The following is an 18,598-nucleotide window of genomic DNA, read 5'->3' as shown; positions in this document are numbered from 1 at the left end:
AGAATTTAGGCTTACATTCACGTGGTTTGAAAACAAACTGAGAAAGTGTAATGGAACTAACATCAAGACACTGACGGGATTTGAGCCCAACCTCTTCTGCTTAACAGTCAGGCACTTTGACTGACACCAACAGCGCCTGGAAAAAAATGGGATTTCAACTCGATGCCTATAACCCTTCATTCAATTAATGATAGCCAATTTGAGGCGATAGCATTGATTATCAGTAATTTACATTAGTTTAAACAAGCTTGGCTTGAAAGTTATGTTGCAAACGTAGCACACATTTTAACTAGAAACTTTTTTGCAAACTTAGAGAAGGACATGGGCTGTACAAGAAAACCCTCGAACCCCCGTGCTCGTGTCAAAATCCCGTCCCTGGGTGGGCTTGAACCACCATCCTCTCAGTTAACAGCCGAACGCGCTGACCGATTGCGCCACAGAGACTGACTAGTTTAAATGATAAATTACTCCCCAAAAAATTATAAAATCTCATGTTACGATAGCCCGATGTCATTGTCTTTGGATGGGCGTAACTAGAAGTACACTGCTTCAGCATTCGGGGAGTCCAATATGCCTTTTGGGTGGAATGACTGTGTCTTGCGGTTGTCAAAAACATTGCTTTTGTCCCTTATGAATATTAGTTAAAATGTAACAAGATCAACGGATTGCATTGGCCGGGAATCGGACCCGGGAATCGGACCCGGGTCTCCCGCGTGCCAGGCGAGAATTCTACCACTGAACCACCAATGCCTGTGGAGTAATAGAGATTTATGAACTCGGTTAAGAGGAAGAACGTTTGAAATGCGGGCTGCGACAAACAAAACATGCTACAAAGTGGAACACTTTCTACTTGCACAAGGGATATAACAACATCCACAAAAGGCAAGAAATGCAATGCAGCTAGTAACAGCAATAAGACTAGCGAGCACCATGTTTTCCGTCGGCCGAAAATGTACTTGTAAGTCTTGATAAAGGTCTGTGACTTGCAGCAGTTTCCATGGTGTAGTGGTTATCACATTCGCCTCACACGCGAAAGGTCCCCTGTTCGAAACAGGGTGGAAACAAGGCTTCTTTTACTTTCCTTCTTACGTCTATAAATAAGCAAGGAAAGAAATAATAGCAAGGTCCTGTGTTTCATCATGAAGTAGTTTGCAACATACCTGAGCACCTCATGTACAGCCGAGCTCACACAACACCAAATTTAGAGGGTTCTCATATAGGCAGACCTTTGGCTTCAATATCATGAATGCTGGGTTCCATGAAAATGTCACGCACAAACCTATGAAATTTCTCATTCATTCAAGTCACTGTATTTTCAGGGCGTTGCATCGATTGCAACTGTACTGTGTGGATAGACTTATAAGACGTTTAACCTCTCAGCTAAGCAGGAATCATAAGTGTAATTCCCAAAGATCAGTCAAAGATTCACCTGAAACCTAAATCATAGTAGAGGATGGTTTCGATCCATCGACCTCTGGGTTATGGGCCCAGCACGCTTCCGCTGCCTGTAACTAGAAGATGCTTACTCTGGTGAATATCCACAGAGTTAGAGAAGACAGCTATAGCCTGAATGGGTGTCAGCCTTCCATTTGAATTAAGGATCAGTCAAAGATTCGCTTGAAACCTAAGTCATAGCAGAGGATGGTTTCGATCCATCGACCTCTGGGTTATGGGCCCAGCACGCTTCCGCTGCGCCACTCTGCTGTCTGTAACTCAAAGATGCTTACTCTGGTGAATATCCAAAGAGTTAGAGAAGACAGCTGTAGTCCCAATGGGTGTCAGCCTTCCATTTGAATTAAGAATCAGTCGAAGATTCGCTTGAAACCTAAATCATAACAGAGGATGGTTTCCATCCAACGACCTCTGGGTTATGGGCCCAGCACGCTTCCCCTGCGCCACTCTGCTGTCTGTAACTCCAAGATGCTTACTCTGGTGAATATCCAAAGAGTTAGAGAAGACAGCTGTAGTCCCAATGGGTGTCAGCCTTCCATTTGAATTAAGAATCAGTCGAAGATTCGCTTGAAACCTAAATCATAGCAGAGGATGGTTTCCATCCATCGACCTCTGGGTTATGGGCCCAGCACGCTTCCCCTGCGCCACTCTGCTCTCTGTAACTCCAAGATGCTTACTCTGGTGAATATCCAGACAAACTACTTGTAACAAAGTGATTTGGAACCCATCTGAAGTAGTCTTTCTTTCTGAGTCCTGGTTGTGTCCACATTTTAAATGGCATTTTTTTTAAAGAAAACATTGTAGTAATCATCAAACTCTGTGGATCCATTGGGGATTTTATTCAAAACGAATATAATTTAGGCTTACATTCACGTGGTTTGAAAACAAACTGAGAAAGTGTTATGGAACTAACATCAAGACACTGACGGGATTTGAGCCCAACCTCTTCTGCTTAACAGTCAGGCACTTTGACTGACACCAACAGCGCCTGGAAAAAAATGGGATTTCAACTCGATGCCTTCATTCAATTAATGATAGCCAATTTGAGGCGATAGCATTGATTATCAGTAATTTACATTAGTTTAAACAAGCGTGGCTTGAAAGTTATGTTGCAAACGTAGCACACGTTTTAACTAGAAACTTTTTTGCAAACTTAGAGAAGGACATGGGCTGTACAAGAAAACCCTCGAACCCCCGTGCTCGTGTCAAAATCCCGTCCCTGGGTGGGCTTGAACCACCATCCTCTCAGTTAACAGCCGAACGCGCTGACCGATTGCGCCACAGAGACTAACTAGTTTAAATGATAAATTACTCCCCAAAAAATTATAAAATCTCATGTTACGATAGCCCGATGTCATTGTCTTTGGATGGGCGTAACTAGAAGTACACTGCTTCAGCATTCGGGGAGTCCAATATGCCTTTTGGGTGGAATGACTGTGTCTTGCGGTTGTCAAAAACATTGCTTTTGTCCCTTATGAATATTAGTTAAAATGTAACAAGATCAACGGATTGCATTGGCCGGGAATCGGACCCGGGTCTCCCGCGTGGCAGGCGAGAATTCTACCACTGAACCACCAATGCCTGTGGAGTAATAGAGATTTATGAACTCGGTTAAGAGGAAGAACGTTTGAAATGCGGGCTGCGACAAACAAAACATGCTACAAAGTGGAACACATTCTACTTGCACAAGGGATATAACAACATCCACAAAAGGCAAGAAATGCAATGCAGCTAGTAACAGCAATAAGTCTAGCGAGCACCATGTTTTCCGTCGGCCGAAAATGTACTTGTAAGTCTTGATAAAGGTCTGTGACTTGCAGCAGTTTCCATGGTGTAGTGGTTATCACATTCGCCTAACACGCGAAAGGTCCCCTGTTCGAAACAGGGTGGAAACAAGGCTTTTTTTACTTTCCTTCTTACGTCTATAAATAAGCAAGGAAAGAAATAATAGCAAGGTCCTGTGTTTCATCATGAAGTAGATTGCAACATACCTGAGCACCTCATGTACAGCCGAGCTCACACAACACCAAATTTAGAGGGTTCTCATATAGGCAGACCTTTGGCTTCAATATCATGAATGCTGGGTTCCATGAAAATGTCACGCACAAACCTATGAAATTTCTCATTCATTCAAGTCACTGTATTTTCAGGGCGTTGCATCGATTGCAACTGTACTGTGTAGATTGACTTATAAGACGTTTAACCTCTCAGCTAAGCAGGAATCATAAATGTAATTCCCAAAGATCAGTCAAAGATTCACCTGAAACCTAAATCATAGTAGAGGATGGTTTCGATCCATCGACCTCTGGGTTATGGGCCCAGCACGCTTCCGCTGCCTGTAACTAGAAGATGCTTACTCTGGTGAATATCCAAAGAGTTAGAGAAGACAGCTGTAGTCTGAATGGGTGTCAGCCTTCCATTTGAATTAAGAATCAGTCAAAGATTCGTTTGAAACCTAAGTCATAGCAGAGGATGGTTTCGATCCATCGACCTCTGGGTTATGGGCCCAGCACGCTTCCGCTGCGCCACTCTGCTGTCTGTAACTCAAAGATGCTTACTCTGGTGAATATCCAAAGAGTTAGAGAAGACAGCTGTAGTCCCAATGGGTGTCAGCCTTCCATTTGAATTAAGAATCAGTCGAAGATTCGCTTGAAACCTAAATCATAACAGAGGATGGTTTCCATCCAACGACCTCTGGGTTATGGGCCCAGCACGCTTCCCCTGCGCCACTCTGCTGTCTGTAACTCCAAGATGCTTACTCTGGTGAATATCCAGACAAACTACTTGTAACAAAGTGATTTGGAACCCATTTGAAGTAGTCTTTCTTTCTGAGTCCTGGTTGTGTCCACATTTTAAATGGCATTTTTTTTAAAGGAAACATTGTAGTAATCATCAAACTCTGTGGATCCATTGGGATTTTATTCAAAACGAATAGAATTTAGGCTTACATTCACGTGGTTTGAAAACAAACTGAGAAAGTGTAATGGAACTAACATCAAGACACTGACGGGATTTGAGCCCAACCTCTTCTGCTTAACAGTCAGGCACTTTGACTGACACCAACAGCGCCTGGAAAAAAATGGGATTTCAACTCGATGCCTATAACCCTTCATTCAATTAATGATAGCCAATTTGAGGCGATAGCATTGATTATCAGTAATTTACATTAGTTTAAACAAGCGTGGCTTGAAAGTTATGTTGCAAACGTAGCACACATTTTAACTAGAAACTTTTTTGCAAACTTAGAGAAGGACATGGGCTGTACAAGAAAACCCTCGAACCCCCGTGCTCGTGTCAAAATCCCGTCCCTGGGTGGGCTTGAACCACCATCCTCTCAGTTAACAGCCGAACGCGCTGACCGATTGCGCCACAGAGACTGACTAGTTTAAATGATAAATTACTCCCCAAAATATTATAAAATCTCATGTTACGATAGCCCGATGTCATTGTCTTTGGATGGGCGTAACTAGAAGTACACTGCTTCAGCATTCGGGGAGTCCAATATGCCTTTTGGGTGGAATGACTGTGTCTTGCGGTTGTCAAAAACATTGCTTTTGTCCCTTATGAATATTAGTTAAAATGTAACAAGATCAACGGATTGCATTGGCCGGGAATCGGACCCGGGTCTCCCGCGTGGCAGGCGAGAATTCTACCACTGAACCACCAATGCCTGTGGAGTAATAGAGATTTATGAACTCGGTTAAGAGGAAGAACGTTTGAAATGCGGGCTGCGACAAACAAAACATGCTACAAAGTGGAACACTTTCTACTTGCACAAGGGATATAACAACATCCACAAAAGGCAAGAAATGCAATGCAGCTAGTAACAGCAATAAGACTAGCGAGCACCATGTTTTCCCTCGGCCGAAAATGTACTTGTAAGTCTTGATAAAGGTCTGTGACTTGCAGCAGTTTCCATGGTGTAGTGGTTATCACATTCGCCTCACACGCGAAAGGTCCCCTGTTCGAAACAGGGTGGAAACAAGGCTTCTTTTACTTTCCTTCTTACGTCTATAAATAAGCAAGGAAAGAAATAATAGCAAGGTCCTGTGTTTCATCATGAAGTAGTTTGCAACATACCTGAGCACCTCATGTACAGCCGAGCTCACACAACACCAAATTTAGAGGGTTCTCATATAGGCAGACCTTTGGCTTCAATATCATGAATGCTGGGTTCCATGAAAATGTCACGCACAAACCTATGAAATTTCTCATTCATTCAAGTCACTGTATTTTCAGGGCGTTGCATCGATTGCAACTGTACTGTGTAGATTGACTTATAAGACGTTTAACCTCTCAGCTAAGCAGGAATCATAAGTGTAATTCCCAAAGATCAGTCAAAGATTCACCTGAAACCTAAATCATAGTAGAGGATGGTTTCGATCCATCGACCTCTGGGTTATGGGCCCAGCACGCTTCCGCTGCCTGTAACTAGAAGATGCTTACTCTGGTGAATATCCACAGAGTTAGAGAAGACAGCTATAGCCTGAATGGGTGTCAGCCTTCCATTTGAATTAAGGATCAGTCAAAGATTCGCTTGAAACCTAAGTCATAGCAGAGGATGGTTTCGATCCATCGACCTCTGGGTTATGGGCCCAGCACGCTTCCGCTGCGCCACTCTGCTGTCTGTAACTCAAAGATGCTTACTCTGGTGAATATCCAAAGAGTTAGAGAAGACAGCTGTAGTCCCAATGGGTGTCAGCCTTCCATTTGATTTAAGAATCAGTCAAAGATTCACCTGAAACCTAAATCATAGTAGAGGATGGTTTCGATCCATCGACCTCTGGGTTATGGGCCCAGCACGCTTCCGCTGCCTGTAACTAGGAGACGCTTACTCTGGTGAATATCCAAAGAGATAGAGAAGACAGCTGTAGTCTGAATGGGTGTCAGCCTTCCATTTGAATTAAGAATCAGTCAAAGATTCGCTTGAAACCTAAGTCATAGCAGAGGATGCTTTCGATCCATCGACCTCTGGGTTATGGGCCCAGCACGCTTCCGCTGCGCCACTCTGCTGTCTGTAACTCAAAGATGCTTACTCTGGTGAATATCCAAAGAGTTAGAGAAGACAGCTGTAGTCCCAATGGGTGTCAGCCTTCCATTTGAATTAAGAATCAGTCAAACATTCACCTGAAACCTGAATCATAGTAGAGGATGGTTTCGATCCATCGACCTCTGGGTTATGGGCCCAGCACGCTTCCGCTGCCTGTAACTAGAAGATGCTTACTCTGGTGAATATCCAAAGAGTTAGAGAAGACAGCTGTAGTCTGAATGGGTGTCAGCCTTCCATTTGAATTAAGAATCAGTCAAAGATTCGCTTGAAACCTAAGTCATAGCAGAGGATGGTTTCGATCCATCGACCTCTGGGTTATGGGCCCAGCACGCTTCCGCTGCGCCACTCTGCTGTCTGTAACTAAAAGATGCTTACTCTGGTGAATATCCAAAGAGTTAGAGAAGACAGCTGTAGTCCCAATGGGTGTCAGCCTTCCATTTGAATTAAGAATCAGTCGAAGATTCGCTTGAAACCTAAATCATAGCAGAGGATGGTTTCCATCCATCGACCTCTGGGTTATGGGCCCAGCACGCTTCCGCTGCGCCACTCTGCTGTCTGTAACTCCAAGATGCTTACTCTGGTGAATATCCAAAGAGTTAGAGAAGACAGCTGTAGTCCCAATGGGTGTCAGCCTTCCATTTGAATTAAGAATCAGTCGAAGATTCGCTTGAAACCTAAATCATAGCAGAGGATGGTTTCCATCCATCGACCTCTGGGTTATGGGCCCAGCACGCTTCCCCTGCGCCACTCTGCTGTCTGTAACTCCAAGATGCTTACTCTGGTGAATATCCAGACAAACTACTTGTAACAAAGTGATTTGGAACCCATCTGAAGTAGTCTTTCTTTCTGAGTCCTGGTTGTGTCCACATTTTAAATGGCATTTTTTTTAAAGAAAACATTGTAGTAATCATCAAACTCTGTGGATCCATTGGGGATTTTATTCAAAACGAATATAATTTAGGCTTACATTCACGTGGTTTGAAAACAAACTGAGAAAGTGTTATGGAACTAACATCAAGACACTGACGGGATTTGAGCCCAACCTCTTCTGCTTAACAGTCAGGCACTTTGACTGACACCAACAGCGCCTGGAAAAAAATGGGATTTCAACTCGATGCCTTCATTCAATTAATGATAGCCAATTTGAGGCGATAGCATTGATTATCAGTAATTTACATTAGTTTAAACAAGCGTGGCTTGAAAGTTATGTTGCAAACGTAGCACACTTTTTACCTAGAAACTTTTTTGCAAACTTAGAGAAGGACATGGGCTGTACAAGAAAACCCTCGAACCCCCGTGCTCGTGTCAAAATCCCGTCCCTGGGTGGGCTTGAACCACCATCCTCTCAGTTAACAGCCGAACGCACTGACCGTTTGCGCCACAGAGACTGACTAGTTTAAATGATAAATTACTCCCCAAAAAATTATAAAATCTCATGTTACGATAGCCCGATGTCATTGTCTTTGGATGGGCGTAACTAGAAGTACACTGCTTCAGCATTCGGGGAGTCCAATATGCCTTTTGGGTGGAATGACTGTGTCTTGCGGTTGTCAAAAACATTGCTTTTGTCCCTTATGAATATTAGTTAAAATGTAACAAGATCAACGGATTGCATTGGCCGGGAATCGGACCCGGGTCTCCCGCGTGGCAGGCGGGAATTCTACCACTGAACCACCAATGCCTGTGGAGTAATAGAGATTTATGAACTCGGTTAAGAGGAAGAACGTTTGAAATGCGGGCTGCGACAAACAAAACATGCTACAAAGTGGAACACTTTCTACTTGCACAAGGGATATAACAACATCCACAAAAGGCAAGAAATGCAATGCAGCTAGTAACAGCAATAAGACTAGCGAGCACCATGTTTTCCGTCGGCCGAAAATGTACTTGTAAGTCTTGATAAAGGTCTGTGACTTGCAGCAGTTTCCATGGTGTAGTGGTTATCACATTCGCCTCACACGCGAAAGGTCCCCTGTTCGAAACAGGGTGGAAACAAGGCTTCTTTTACTTTCCTTCTTACGTCTATAAATAAGCAAGGAAAGAAATAATAGCAAGGTCCTGTGTTTCATCATGAAGTAGTTTGCAACATACCTGAGCACCTCATGTACAGCCGAGCTCACACAACACCAAATTTAGAGGGTTCTCATATAGGCAGACCTTTGGCTTCAATATCATGAATGCTGGGTTCCATGAAAATGTCACGCACAAACCTATGAAATTTCTCATTCATTCAAGTCACTGTATTTTCAGGGCGTTGCATCGATTGCAACTGTACTGTGTAGATTGACTTATAAGACGTTTAACCTCTCAGCTAAGCAGGAATCATAAGTGTAATTCCCAAAGATCAGTCAAAGATTCACCTGAAACCTAAATCATAGTAGAGGATGGTTTCGATCCATCGACCTCTGGGTTATGGGCCCAGCACGCTTCCGCTGCCTGTAACTAGAAGATGCTTACTCTGGTGAATATCCACAGAGTTAGAGAAGACAGCTGTAGTCTGAATGGGTGTCAGCCTTCCATTTGAATTAAGAATCAGTCAAAGATTCGCTTGAAACCTAAGTCATAGCAGAGGATGCTTTCGATCCATCGACCTCTGGGTTATGGGCCCAGCACGCTTCCGCTGCGCCACTCTGCTGTCTGTAACTCGAAGATGCTTACTCTGGTGAATATCCAAAGAGTTAGAGAAGACAGCTGTAGTCCCAATGGGTGTCAGCCTTCCATTTGAATTAAGAATCAGTCAAACATTCACCTGAAACCTGAATCATAGTAGAGGATGGTTTCGATCCATCGACCTCTGGGTTATGGGCCCAGCACGCTTCCGCTGCCTGTAACTAGAAGATGCTTACTCTGGTGAATATCCAAAGAGTTAGAGAAGACAGCTGTAGTCTGAATGGGTGTCAGCCTTCCATTTGAATTAAGAATCAGTCAAAGATTCGCTTGAAACCTAAGTCATAGCAGAGGATGGTTTCGATCCATCGACCTCTGGGTTATGGGCCCAGCACGCTTCCGCTGCGCCACTCTGCTGTCTGTAACTAAAAGATGCTTACTCTGGTGAATATCCAAAGACTTAGAGAAGACAGCTGTAGTCCCAATGGGTGTCAGCCTTCCATTTGAATTAAGAATCAGTCGAAGATTCGCTTGAAACCTAAATCATAGCAGAGGATGGTTTCCATCCATCGACCTCTGGGTTATGGGCCCAGCACGCTTCCGCTGCGCCACTCTGCTGTCTGTAACTCCAAGATGCTTACTCTGGTGAATATCCAAAGAGTTAGAGAAGACAGCTGTAGTCCCAATGGGTGTCAGCCTTCCATTTGAATTAAGAATCAGTCGAAGATTCGCTTGAAACCTAAATCATAGCAGAGGATGGTTTCCATCCATCGACCTCTGGGTTATGGGCCCAGCACGCTTCCCCTGCGCCACTCTGCTGTCTGTAACTCCAAGATGCTTACTCTGGTGAATATCCAGACAAACTACTTGTAACAAAGTGATTTGGAACCCATCTGAAGTAGTCTTTCTTTCTGAGTCCTGGTTGTGTCCACATTTTAAATGGCATTTTTTTTAAAGAAAACATTGTAGTAATCATCAAACTCTGTGGATCCATTGGGGATTTTATTCAAAACGAATATAATTTAGGCTTACATTCACGTGGTTTGAAAACAAACTGAGAAAGTGTTATGGAACTAACATCAAGACACTGACGGGATTTGAGCCCAACCTCTTCTGCTTAACAGTCAGGCACTTTGACTGACACCAACAGCGCCTGGAAAAAAATGGGATTTCAACTCGATGCCTTCATTCAATTAATGATAGCCAATTTGAGGCGATAGCATTGATTATCAGTAATTTACATTAGTTTAAACAAGCGTGGCTTGAAAGTTATGTTGCAAACGTAGCACACTTTTTACCTAGAAACTTTTTTGCAAACTTAGAGAAGGACATGGGCTGTACAAGAAAACCCTCGAACCCCCGTGCTCGTGTCAAAATCCCGTCCCTGGGTGGGCTTGAACCACCATCCTCTCAGTTAACAGCCGAACGCACTGACCGTTTGCGCCACAGAGACTGACTAGTTTAAATGATAAATTACTCCCCAAAAAATTATAAAATCTCATGTTACGATAGCCCGATGTCATTGTCTTTGGATGGGCGTAACTAGAAGTACACTGCTTCAGCATTCGGGGAGTCCAATATGCCTTTTGGGTGGAATGACTGTGTCTTGCGGTTGTCAAAAACATTGCTTTTGTCCCTTATGAATATTAGTTAAAATGTAACAAGATCAACGGATTGCATTGGCCGGGAATCGGACCCGGGTCTCCCGCGTGGCAGGCGGGAATTCTACCACTGAACCACCAATGCCTGTGGAGTAATAGAGATTTATGAACTCGGTTAAGAGGAAGAACGTTTGAAATGCGGGCTGCGACAAACAAAACATGCTACAAAGTGGAACACTTTCTACTTGCACAAGGGATATAACAACATCCACAAAAGGCAAGAAATGCAATGCAGCTAGTAACAGCAATAAGACTAGCGAGCACCATGTTTTCCGTCGGCCGAAAATGTACTTGTAAGTCTTGATAAAGGTCTGTGACTTGCAGCAGTTTCCATGGTGTAGTGGTTATCACATTCGCCTCACACGCGAAAGGTCCCCTGTTCGAAACAGGGTGGAAACAAGGCTTCTTTTACTTTCCTTCTTACGTCTATAAATAAGCAAGGAAAGAAATAATAGCAAGGTCCTGTGTTTCATCATGAAGTAGTTTGCAACATACCTGAGCACCTCATGTACAGCCGAGCTCACACAACACCAAATTTAGAGGGTTCTCATATAGGCAGACCTTTGGCTTCAATATCATGAATGCTGGGTTCCATGAAAATGTCACGCACAAACCTATGAAATTTCTCATTCATTCAAGTCACTGTATTTTCAGGGCGTTGCATCGATTGCAACTGTACTGTGTAGATTGACTTATAAGACGTTTAACCTCTCAGCTAAGCAGGAATCATAAGTGTAATTCCCAAAGATCAGTCAAAGATTCACCTGAAACCTAAATCATAGTAGAGGATGGTTTCGATCCATCGACCTCTGGGTTATGGGCCCAGCACGCTTCCGCTGCCTGTAACTAGAAGATGCTTACTCTGGTGAATATCCACAGAGTTAGAGAAGACAGCTATAGCCTGAATGGGTGTCAGCCTTCCATTTGAATTAAGGATCAGTCAAAGATTCGCTTGAAACCTAAGTCATAGCAGAGGATGGTTTCGATCCATCGACCTCTGGGTTATGGGCCCAGCACGCTTCCGCTGCGCCACTCTGCTGTCTGTAACTCAAAGATGCTTACTCTGGTGAATATCCAAAGAGTTAGAGAAGACAGCTGTAGTCCCAATGGGTGTCAGCCTTCCATTTGAATTAAGAATCAGTCGAAGATTCGCTTGAAACCTAAATCATAGCAGAGGATGGTTTCCATCCATCGACCTCTGGGTTATGGGCCCAGCACGCTTCCCCTGCGCCACTCTGCTCTCTGTAACTCCAAGATGCTTACTCTGGTGAATATCCAGACAAACTACTTGTAACAAAGTGATTTGGAACCCATCTGAAGTAGTCTTTCTTTCTGAGTCCTGGTTGTGTCCACATTTTAAATGGCATTTTTTTTAAAGAAAACATTGTAGTAATCATCAAACTCTGTGGATCCATTGGGGATTTTATTCAAAACGAATATAATTTAGGCTTACATTCACGTGGTTTGAAAACAAACTGAGAAAGTGTTATGGAACTAACATCAAGACACTGACGGGATTTGAGCCCAACCTCTTCTGCTTAACAGTCAGGCACTTTGACTGACACCAACAGCGCCTGGAAAAAAATGGGATTTCAACTCGATGCCTTCATTCAATTAATGATAGCCAATTTGAGGCGATAGCATTGATTATCAGTAATTTACATTAGTTTAAACAAGCGTGGCTTGAAAGTTATGTTGCAAACGTAGCACACGTTTTAACTAGAAACTTTTTTGCAAACTTAGAGAAGGACATGGGCTGTACAAGAAAACCCTCGAACCCCCGTGCTCGTGTCAAAATCCCGTCCCTGGGTGGGCTTGAACCACCATCCTCTCAGTTAACAGCCGAACGCGCTGACCGATTGCGCCACAGAGACTGACTAGTTTAAATGATAAATTACTCCCCAAAAAATTATAAAATCTCATGTTACGATAGCCCGATGTCATTGTCTTTGGATGGGCGTAACTAGAAGTACACTGCTTCAGCATTCGGGGAGTCCAATATGCCTTTTGGGTGGAATGACTGTGTCTTGCGGTTGTCAAAAACATTGCTTTTGTCCCTTATGAATATTAGTTAAAATGTAACAAGATCAACGGATTGCATTGGCCGGGAATCGGACCCGGGTCTCCCGCGTGGCAGGCGAGAATTCTACCACTGAACCACCAATGCCTGTGGAGTAATAGAGATTTATGAACTCGGTTAAGAGGAAGAACGTTTGAAATGCGGGCTGCGACAAACAAAACATGCTACAAAGTGGAACACTTTCTACTTGCACAAGGGATATAACAACATCCACAAAAGGCAAGAAATGCAATGCAGCTAGTAACAGCAATAAGACTAGCGAGCACCATGTTTTCCGTCGGCCGAAAATGTACTTGTAAGTCTTGATAAAGGTCTGTGACTTGCAGCAGTTTCCATGGTGTAGTGGTTATCACATTCGCCTAACACGCGAAAGGTCCCCTGTTCGAAACAGGGTGGAAACAAGGCTTTTTTTACTTTCCTTCTTACGTCTATAAATAAGCAAGGAAAGAAATAATAGCAAGGTCCTGTGTTTCATCATGAAGTAGATTGCAACATACCTGAGCACCTCATGTACAGCCGAGCTCACACAACACCAAATTTAGAGGGTTCTCATATAGGCAGACCTTTGGCTTCAATATCATGAATGCTGGGTTCCATGAAAATGTCACGCACAAACCTTTGAAATTTCTCATTCATTCAAGTCACTGTATTTTCAGGGCGTTGCATCGATTGCAACTGTACTGTGTAGATTGACTTATAAGACGTTTACCCTCTCAGCTAAGCAGGAATCATAAGTGTAATTCCCAAAGATCAGTCAAAGATTCACCTGAAACCTAAATCATAGTAGAGGATGGTTTCGATCCATCGACCTCTGGGTTATGGGCCCAGCACGCTTCCGCTGCCTGTAACTAGAAGATGCTTACTCTGGTGAATATCCAAAGAGTTAGAGAAGACAGCTGTAGTCTGAATGGGTGTCAGCCTTCCATTTGAATTAAGAATCAGTCAAAGATTCGCTTGAAACCTAAGTCATAGCAGAGGATGGTTTCGATCCATCGACCTCTGGGTTATGGGCCCAGCACGCTTCCGCTGCGCCACTCTGCTGTCTGTAACTCAAAGATGCTTACTCTGGTGAATATCCAAAGAGTTAGAGAAGACAGCTGTAGTCCCAATGGGTGTCAGCCTTCCATTTGAATTAAGAATCAGTCAAAGATTCACCTGAAACCTAAATCATAGTAGAGGATGGTTTCGATCCATCGACCTCTGGGTTATGGGCCCAGCACGCTTACGCTGCCTGTAACTAGAAGACGCTTACTCTGGTGAATATCCAAAGAGTTAGAGAAGACAGCTGTAGTCTGAATGGGTGTCAGCCTTCAATTTGAATTAAGAATCAGTCAAAGATTCGCTTGAAACCTAAGTCATAGCAGAGGATGGTTTCGATCCATCGACCTCTGGGTTATGGGCCCAGCACGCTTCCGCTGCGCCACTCTGCTGTCTGTAACTCCAAGATGCTTACTCTGGTGAATATCCAAAGAGTTAGAGAAGACAGCTGTAGTCCCAATGGGTGTCAGCCTTCCATTTGAATTAAGAATCAGTCGAAGATTCGCTTGAAACCTAAATCATAGCAGAGGATGGTTTCCATCCATCGACCTCTGGGTTATGGGCCCAGCACGCTTCCGCTGCGCCACTCTGCTGTCTGTAACTAAAAGATGCTTACTCTGGTGAATATCCAAAGAGTTAGAGAAGACAGCTGTAGTCCCAATGGGTGTCAGCCTTCCATTTGAATTAAGAATCAGTCAAGGATTCGCTTGAAACCTAAGTCATAGCAGAGGATGGTTTCCATCCATCGACCTCTGGGTTATGGGCCCAGCACGCTTCCGCTGCTCACTCTGCTGTCTGTAACTCAAAGATGCTTACTCTGGTGAATATCCAAAGAGTTAGAGAAGACAGCTATAGCCTGAATGGGTGTCAGCCTTCCATTTGAATTAAGAATCAGTCGAAGATTCGCTTGAAACCTAAATCATAGCAGAGGATGGTTTCCATTCATCGACCTCTGGGTTATGGGCCCAGCACGCTTCCCCTGCGCCACTCTGCTGTCTGTAACACCAAGATGCTTACTCTGGTGAATATCCAAAGAGTTAGAGAAGACAGCTGTAGTCCCAATGGGTGTCAGCCTTCCATTTGAATTAAGAATCAGTCGAAGATTCGCTTGAAACCTAAATCATAGCAGAGGATGGTTTCTATCCATCGACCTCTGGGTTATGGGCCCAGCACGCTTCCACTGCCTGTAACTAGAAGATGCTTACTCTGGTGAATATCCACAGAGTTAGAGAAGACAGTTGTTGTCTGAATGGGTGTCAGCCTTCCATTTGAATTAAGAATCAGTCAATGATTCACTTGAAACCTAAATCATAACAGAGGATGGTTTCCATCCATCGACCTCTGGGTTATGGGCCCAGCACGCTTCCCCTGCGCCACTCTGCTGTCTGTAACTCCAAGATGCTTACTCTGGTGAATATCCAGACAAACTACTTGTAACAAAGTGATTTGGAACCCATCTGAAGTAGTCTTTCTTTTTGAGTCCTGGTTGTGTCCACATTTTAAATGGCATTTTTTTTAAAGAAAACATTGTAGTAATCATCAAACTCTGTGGATCCATTGGAATTTTATTCAAAACGAATAGAATTTAGGCTTACATTCACGTGGTTTGAAAACAAACTGAGAAAGTGTTATGGAACTAACATCAAGACACTGACGGGATTTGAGCCCAACCTCTTCTGCTTAACAGTCAGGCACTTTGACTGACACCAACAGCGCCTGGAAAAAAATGGGATTTCAACTCGATGCCTATAACCCTTCATTCAATTAATGATAGCCAATTTGAGGCGATAGCATTGATTATCAGTAATTTACATTAGTTTAAACAAGCTTAGCTTGAAAGTTATGTTGCAAACGTAGCACACGTTTTAACTAGAAACTTTTTTGCAAACTTAGTGAAGGACATGGGCTGTACAAGAAAACCCTCGAACCCCCGTGCTCGTGTCAAAATCCCGTCCCTGGGTGGGCTTGAACCACCATCCTCTCAGTTAACAGCCGAACGCGCTGACCGATTGCGCCACAGAGACTGACTAGTTTAAATGATAAATTACTCCCCAAAAAATTATAAAATCTCATGTTACGATAGCCCGATGTCATTGTCTTTGGATGGGCGTAACTAGAAGTACACTGCTTCAGCATTCGGGGAGTCCAATATGCCTTTTGGGTGGAATGACTGTGTCTTGCGGTTGTCACAAACATTGCTTTTGTCCCTTATGAATATTAGTCAAAATGTAACAAGATCAACAGATTGCATTGGCCGGGAATCGGACCCAGGTCTCCCGCGTGGCAGGCGAGAATTCTACCACTGAACCACCAATGCCTGTGGAGTAATAGAGATTTATGAACTCGGTTAAGAGGAAGAACGTTTGAAATGCGGGCTGCGACAAACAAAACATGCTACAAAGTGGAACACATTCTACTTGCACAAGGGATATAACAACATCCACAAAAGGCAAGAAATGCAATGCAGCTAGTAACAGCAATAAGACTAGCGAGCACCATGTTTTCCGTCGGCCGAAAATGTACTTGTAAGTCTTGATAAAGGTCTGTGACTTGCAGCAGTTTCCATGGTGTAGTGGTTATCACATTCGCCTCACACGCGAAAGGTCCCCTGTTCGAAACAGGGTGGAAACAAGGCTTCTTTTACTTTCCTTCTTACGTCTATAAATAAGCAAGGAAAGAAATAATAGCAAGGTCCTGCGTTTCATCATGAAGTAGTTTGCAACATACCTGAGCACCTCATGTACAGCCGAGCTCACACAACACCAAATTTAGAGGGTTCTCATATAGGCAGACCTTTGGCTTCAATATCACGAATGCTGGGTTCCATGAAAATGTCACGCACAAACCTATGAAATTTCTCATTCATTCAAGTCACTGCATTTTCAGGGCGTTGCATCGATTGCAACTGTACTGTGTAGATTGACTTATAAGACGTTTAACCTCTCAGCTAAGCAGGAATCATAAGTGTAATTCCCAAAGATCAGTCAAAGATTCACCTGAAACCTAAATCATAGTAGAGGATGGTTTCGATCCATCGACCTCTGGGTTATGGGCCCAGCACGCTTCCGCTGCCTGTAACTAGAAGATGCTTACTCTGGTGAATATCCACAGAATTAGAGAAGACAGCTATAGCCTGAATGGGTGTAAGCCTTCCATTTGAATTAAGAATCAGTCAAAGATTCGCTTGAAACCTAAGTCATAGCAGAGGATGGTTTCGATCCATCGACCTCTGGGTTATGGGCCCAGCACGCTTCCGCTGCCTGTAACTAGAAGATGCTTACTCTGGTGAATATCCACAGAGTTAGAGAAGACAGTTGTTGTCTGAATGGGTGTCAGCCTTCCATTTGAATTAAGAATCAGTCAATGATTCACTTGAAACCTAAATCATAACAGAGGATGGTTTCCATCCATCGACCTCTGGGTTATGGGCCCAGCACGTTTCCCCTGCGCCACTCTGCTGTCTGTAACTCCAAGATGCTTACTCTGGTGAATATCCAAAGAGTTAGAGAAGACAGCTGTAGTCTGAATGGGTGTCAGCCTTCCATTTGAATTAAGAATCAGTCAAAGATTCGCTTGAAACCTAAGTCATAGCAGAGGATGGTTTCAATCCATCGACCTCTGGGTTATGGGCCCAGCACGCTTCCGCTGCGCCACTCTGCTGTCTGTAACTAAAAGATGCTTACTCTGGTGAATATCCAAAGAGTTAGAGAAGACAGCTGTAGTCCCAATGGGTGTCAGCCTTCCATTTGAATTAAGAATCAGTCAAGGATTCGCTTGAAACCTAAGTCATAGCAGAGGATGGTTTCCATCCATCGACCTCTGGGTTATGGGCCCAGCACGCTTCCGCTGCTCACTCTGCTGTCTGTAACTCAAAGATGCTTACTCTGGTGAATATCCAAAGAGTTAGAGAAGACAGCTATAGCCTGAATGGGTGTCAGCCTTCCATTTGAATTAAGAATCAGTCGAAGATTCGCTTGAAACCTAAATCATAGCAGAGGATGGTTTCCATTCATCGACCTCTGGGTTATGGGCCCAGCACGCTTCCCCTGCGCCACTCTGCTGTCTGTAACACCAAGATGCTTACTCTGGTGAATATCCAAAGAGTTAGAGAAGACAGCTGTAGTCCCAATGGGTGTCAGCCTTCCATTTGAATTAAGAATCAGTCGAAGATTCGCTTGAAACCTAAATCATAGCAGAGGATGGTTTCTATCCATCGACCTCTGGGTTATGGGCCCAGCACGCTTCCACTGCCTGTAACTAGAAGATGCTTACTCTGGTGAATATCCACAGAGTTAGAGAAGACAGTTGTTGTCTGAATGGGTGTCAGCCTTCCATTTGAATTAAGAATCAGTCAATGATTCACTTGAAACCTAAATCATAACAGAGGATGGTTTCCATCCATCGACCTCTGGGTTATGGGCCCAGCACGCTTCCCCTGCGCCACTCTGCTGTCTGTAACTCCAAGATGCTTACTCTGGTGAATATCCAGACAAACTACTTGTAACAAAGTGATTTGGAACCCATCTGAAGTAGTCTTTCTTTTTGAGTCCTGGTTGTGTCCACATTTTAAATGGCATTTTTTTTAAAGAAAACATTGTAGTAATCATCAAACTCTGTGGATCCATTGGAATTTTATTCAAAACGAATAGAATTTAGGCTTACATTCACGTGGTTTGAAAACAAACTGAGAAAGTGTTATGGAACTAACAT

General features: G+C 43.6%; 29 non-coding genes across 29 annotated transcripts; 7 read left to right on the top strand and 22 right to left on the bottom strand.

Annotated features, from left to right (window-relative positions):
• Positions 1 to 370: 370 nt before the first annotated feature.
• On the bottom strand, positions 371 to 444 carry trnan-guu (transfer RNA asparagine (anticodon GUU)). The gene has a single exon. It is a non-coding gene; the product is annotated as a tRNA-Asn (tRNA).
• Positions 445 to 666: 222 nt separating this feature from the next.
• trnaa-ggc (transfer RNA alanine (anticodon GGC)) lies at positions 667 to 750 on the bottom strand. The gene has a single exon. It is a non-coding gene; the product is annotated as a tRNA-Ala (tRNA).
• Positions 751 to 991: 241 nt separating this feature from the next.
• On the top strand, positions 992 to 1,064 carry trnav-cac (transfer RNA valine (anticodon CAC)). Its single transcript has one exon. It is a non-coding gene; the product is annotated as a tRNA-Val (tRNA).
• Positions 1,065 to 1,632: 568 nt separating this feature from the next.
• On the bottom strand, positions 1,633 to 1,704 carry trnam-cau (transfer RNA methionine (anticodon CAU)). Its single transcript has one exon. It is a non-coding gene; the product is annotated as a tRNA-Met (tRNA).
• Positions 1,705 to 2,666: 962 nt separating this feature from the next.
• trnan-guu (transfer RNA asparagine (anticodon GUU)) lies at positions 2,667 to 2,740 on the bottom strand. Its single transcript has one exon. It is a non-coding gene; the product is annotated as a tRNA-Asn (tRNA).
• A 222-nt stretch (positions 2,741 to 2,962) lies between these two features.
• Positions 2,963 to 3,033, bottom strand: trnag-gcc (transfer RNA glycine (anticodon GCC)). The gene has a single exon. It is a non-coding gene; the product is annotated as a tRNA-Gly (tRNA).
• A 241-nt stretch (positions 3,034 to 3,274) lies between these two features.
• On the top strand, positions 3,275 to 3,347 carry trnav-aac (transfer RNA valine (anticodon AAC)). The gene has a single exon. It is a non-coding gene; the product is annotated as a tRNA-Val (tRNA).
• Positions 3,348 to 3,915: 568 nt separating this feature from the next.
• trnam-cau (transfer RNA methionine (anticodon CAU)) lies at positions 3,916 to 3,987 on the bottom strand. The gene has a single exon. It is a non-coding gene; the product is annotated as a tRNA-Met (tRNA).
• A 768-nt stretch (positions 3,988 to 4,755) lies between these two features.
• On the bottom strand, positions 4,756 to 4,829 carry trnan-guu (transfer RNA asparagine (anticodon GUU)). Its single transcript has one exon. It is a non-coding gene; the product is annotated as a tRNA-Asn (tRNA).
• Positions 4,830 to 5,051: 222 nt separating this feature from the next.
• Positions 5,052 to 5,122, bottom strand: trnag-gcc (transfer RNA glycine (anticodon GCC)). Its single transcript has one exon. It is a non-coding gene; the product is annotated as a tRNA-Gly (tRNA).
• Positions 5,123 to 5,363: 241 nt separating this feature from the next.
• Positions 5,364 to 5,436, top strand: trnav-cac (transfer RNA valine (anticodon CAC)). The gene has a single exon. It is a non-coding gene; the product is annotated as a tRNA-Val (tRNA).
• A 568-nt stretch (positions 5,437 to 6,004) lies between these two features.
• trnam-cau (transfer RNA methionine (anticodon CAU)) lies at positions 6,005 to 6,076 on the bottom strand. The gene has a single exon. It is a non-coding gene; the product is annotated as a tRNA-Met (tRNA).
• A 706-nt stretch (positions 6,077 to 6,782) lies between these two features.
• On the bottom strand, positions 6,783 to 6,854 carry trnam-cau (transfer RNA methionine (anticodon CAU)). Its single transcript has one exon. It is a non-coding gene; the product is annotated as a tRNA-Met (tRNA).
• A 962-nt stretch (positions 6,855 to 7,816) lies between these two features.
• trnan-guu (transfer RNA asparagine (anticodon GUU)) lies at positions 7,817 to 7,890 on the bottom strand. The gene has a single exon. It is a non-coding gene; the product is annotated as a tRNA-Asn (tRNA).
• Positions 7,891 to 8,112: 222 nt separating this feature from the next.
• Positions 8,113 to 8,183, bottom strand: trnag-gcc (transfer RNA glycine (anticodon GCC)). The gene has a single exon. It is a non-coding gene; the product is annotated as a tRNA-Gly (tRNA).
• A 241-nt stretch (positions 8,184 to 8,424) lies between these two features.
• trnav-cac (transfer RNA valine (anticodon CAC)) lies at positions 8,425 to 8,497 on the top strand. Its single transcript has one exon. It is a non-coding gene; the product is annotated as a tRNA-Val (tRNA).
• A 957-nt stretch (positions 8,498 to 9,454) lies between these two features.
• On the bottom strand, positions 9,455 to 9,526 carry trnam-cau (transfer RNA methionine (anticodon CAU)). Its single transcript has one exon. It is a non-coding gene; the product is annotated as a tRNA-Met (tRNA).
• Positions 9,527 to 10,488: 962 nt separating this feature from the next.
• Positions 10,489 to 10,562, bottom strand: trnan-guu (transfer RNA asparagine (anticodon GUU)). Its single transcript has one exon. It is a non-coding gene; the product is annotated as a tRNA-Asn (tRNA).
• A 222-nt stretch (positions 10,563 to 10,784) lies between these two features.
• On the bottom strand, positions 10,785 to 10,855 carry trnag-gcc (transfer RNA glycine (anticodon GCC)). Its single transcript has one exon. It is a non-coding gene; the product is annotated as a tRNA-Gly (tRNA).
• A 241-nt stretch (positions 10,856 to 11,096) lies between these two features.
• On the top strand, positions 11,097 to 11,169 carry trnav-cac (transfer RNA valine (anticodon CAC)). Its single transcript has one exon. It is a non-coding gene; the product is annotated as a tRNA-Val (tRNA).
• Positions 11,170 to 11,737: 568 nt separating this feature from the next.
• trnam-cau (transfer RNA methionine (anticodon CAU)) lies at positions 11,738 to 11,809 on the bottom strand. Its single transcript has one exon. It is a non-coding gene; the product is annotated as a tRNA-Met (tRNA).
• Positions 11,810 to 12,570: 761 nt separating this feature from the next.
• Positions 12,571 to 12,644, bottom strand: trnan-guu (transfer RNA asparagine (anticodon GUU)). Its single transcript has one exon. It is a non-coding gene; the product is annotated as a tRNA-Asn (tRNA).
• A 222-nt stretch (positions 12,645 to 12,866) lies between these two features.
• On the bottom strand, positions 12,867 to 12,937 carry trnag-gcc (transfer RNA glycine (anticodon GCC)). Its single transcript has one exon. It is a non-coding gene; the product is annotated as a tRNA-Gly (tRNA).
• A 241-nt stretch (positions 12,938 to 13,178) lies between these two features.
• Positions 13,179 to 13,251, top strand: trnav-aac (transfer RNA valine (anticodon AAC)). The gene has a single exon. It is a non-coding gene; the product is annotated as a tRNA-Val (tRNA).
• A 568-nt stretch (positions 13,252 to 13,819) lies between these two features.
• trnam-cau (transfer RNA methionine (anticodon CAU)) lies at positions 13,820 to 13,891 on the bottom strand. The gene has a single exon. It is a non-coding gene; the product is annotated as a tRNA-Met (tRNA).
• Positions 13,892 to 14,208: 317 nt separating this feature from the next.
• On the bottom strand, positions 14,209 to 14,280 carry trnam-cau (transfer RNA methionine (anticodon CAU)). The gene has a single exon. It is a non-coding gene; the product is annotated as a tRNA-Met (tRNA).
• A 1,558-nt stretch (positions 14,281 to 15,838) lies between these two features.
• Positions 15,839 to 15,912, bottom strand: trnan-guu (transfer RNA asparagine (anticodon GUU)). The gene has a single exon. It is a non-coding gene; the product is annotated as a tRNA-Asn (tRNA).
• A 222-nt stretch (positions 15,913 to 16,134) lies between these two features.
• On the bottom strand, positions 16,135 to 16,205 carry trnag-gcc (transfer RNA glycine (anticodon GCC)). The gene has a single exon. It is a non-coding gene; the product is annotated as a tRNA-Gly (tRNA).
• A 241-nt stretch (positions 16,206 to 16,446) lies between these two features.
• trnav-cac (transfer RNA valine (anticodon CAC)) lies at positions 16,447 to 16,519 on the top strand. The gene has a single exon. It is a non-coding gene; the product is annotated as a tRNA-Val (tRNA).
• The last annotated feature ends 2,079 nt before the right edge of the window (positions 16,520 to 18,598 follow it).

Source organism: Entelurus aequoreus, linkage group LG18 (assembly GCF_033978785.1).
Source record: "Entelurus aequoreus isolate RoL-2023_Sb linkage group LG18, RoL_Eaeq_v1.1, whole genome shotgun sequence".
NCBI lineage: Eukaryota > Metazoa > Chordata > Actinopteri > Syngnathiformes > Syngnathidae > Entelurus > Entelurus aequoreus.
This window is presented reverse-complemented; position numbering and strand designations above follow the sequence as displayed.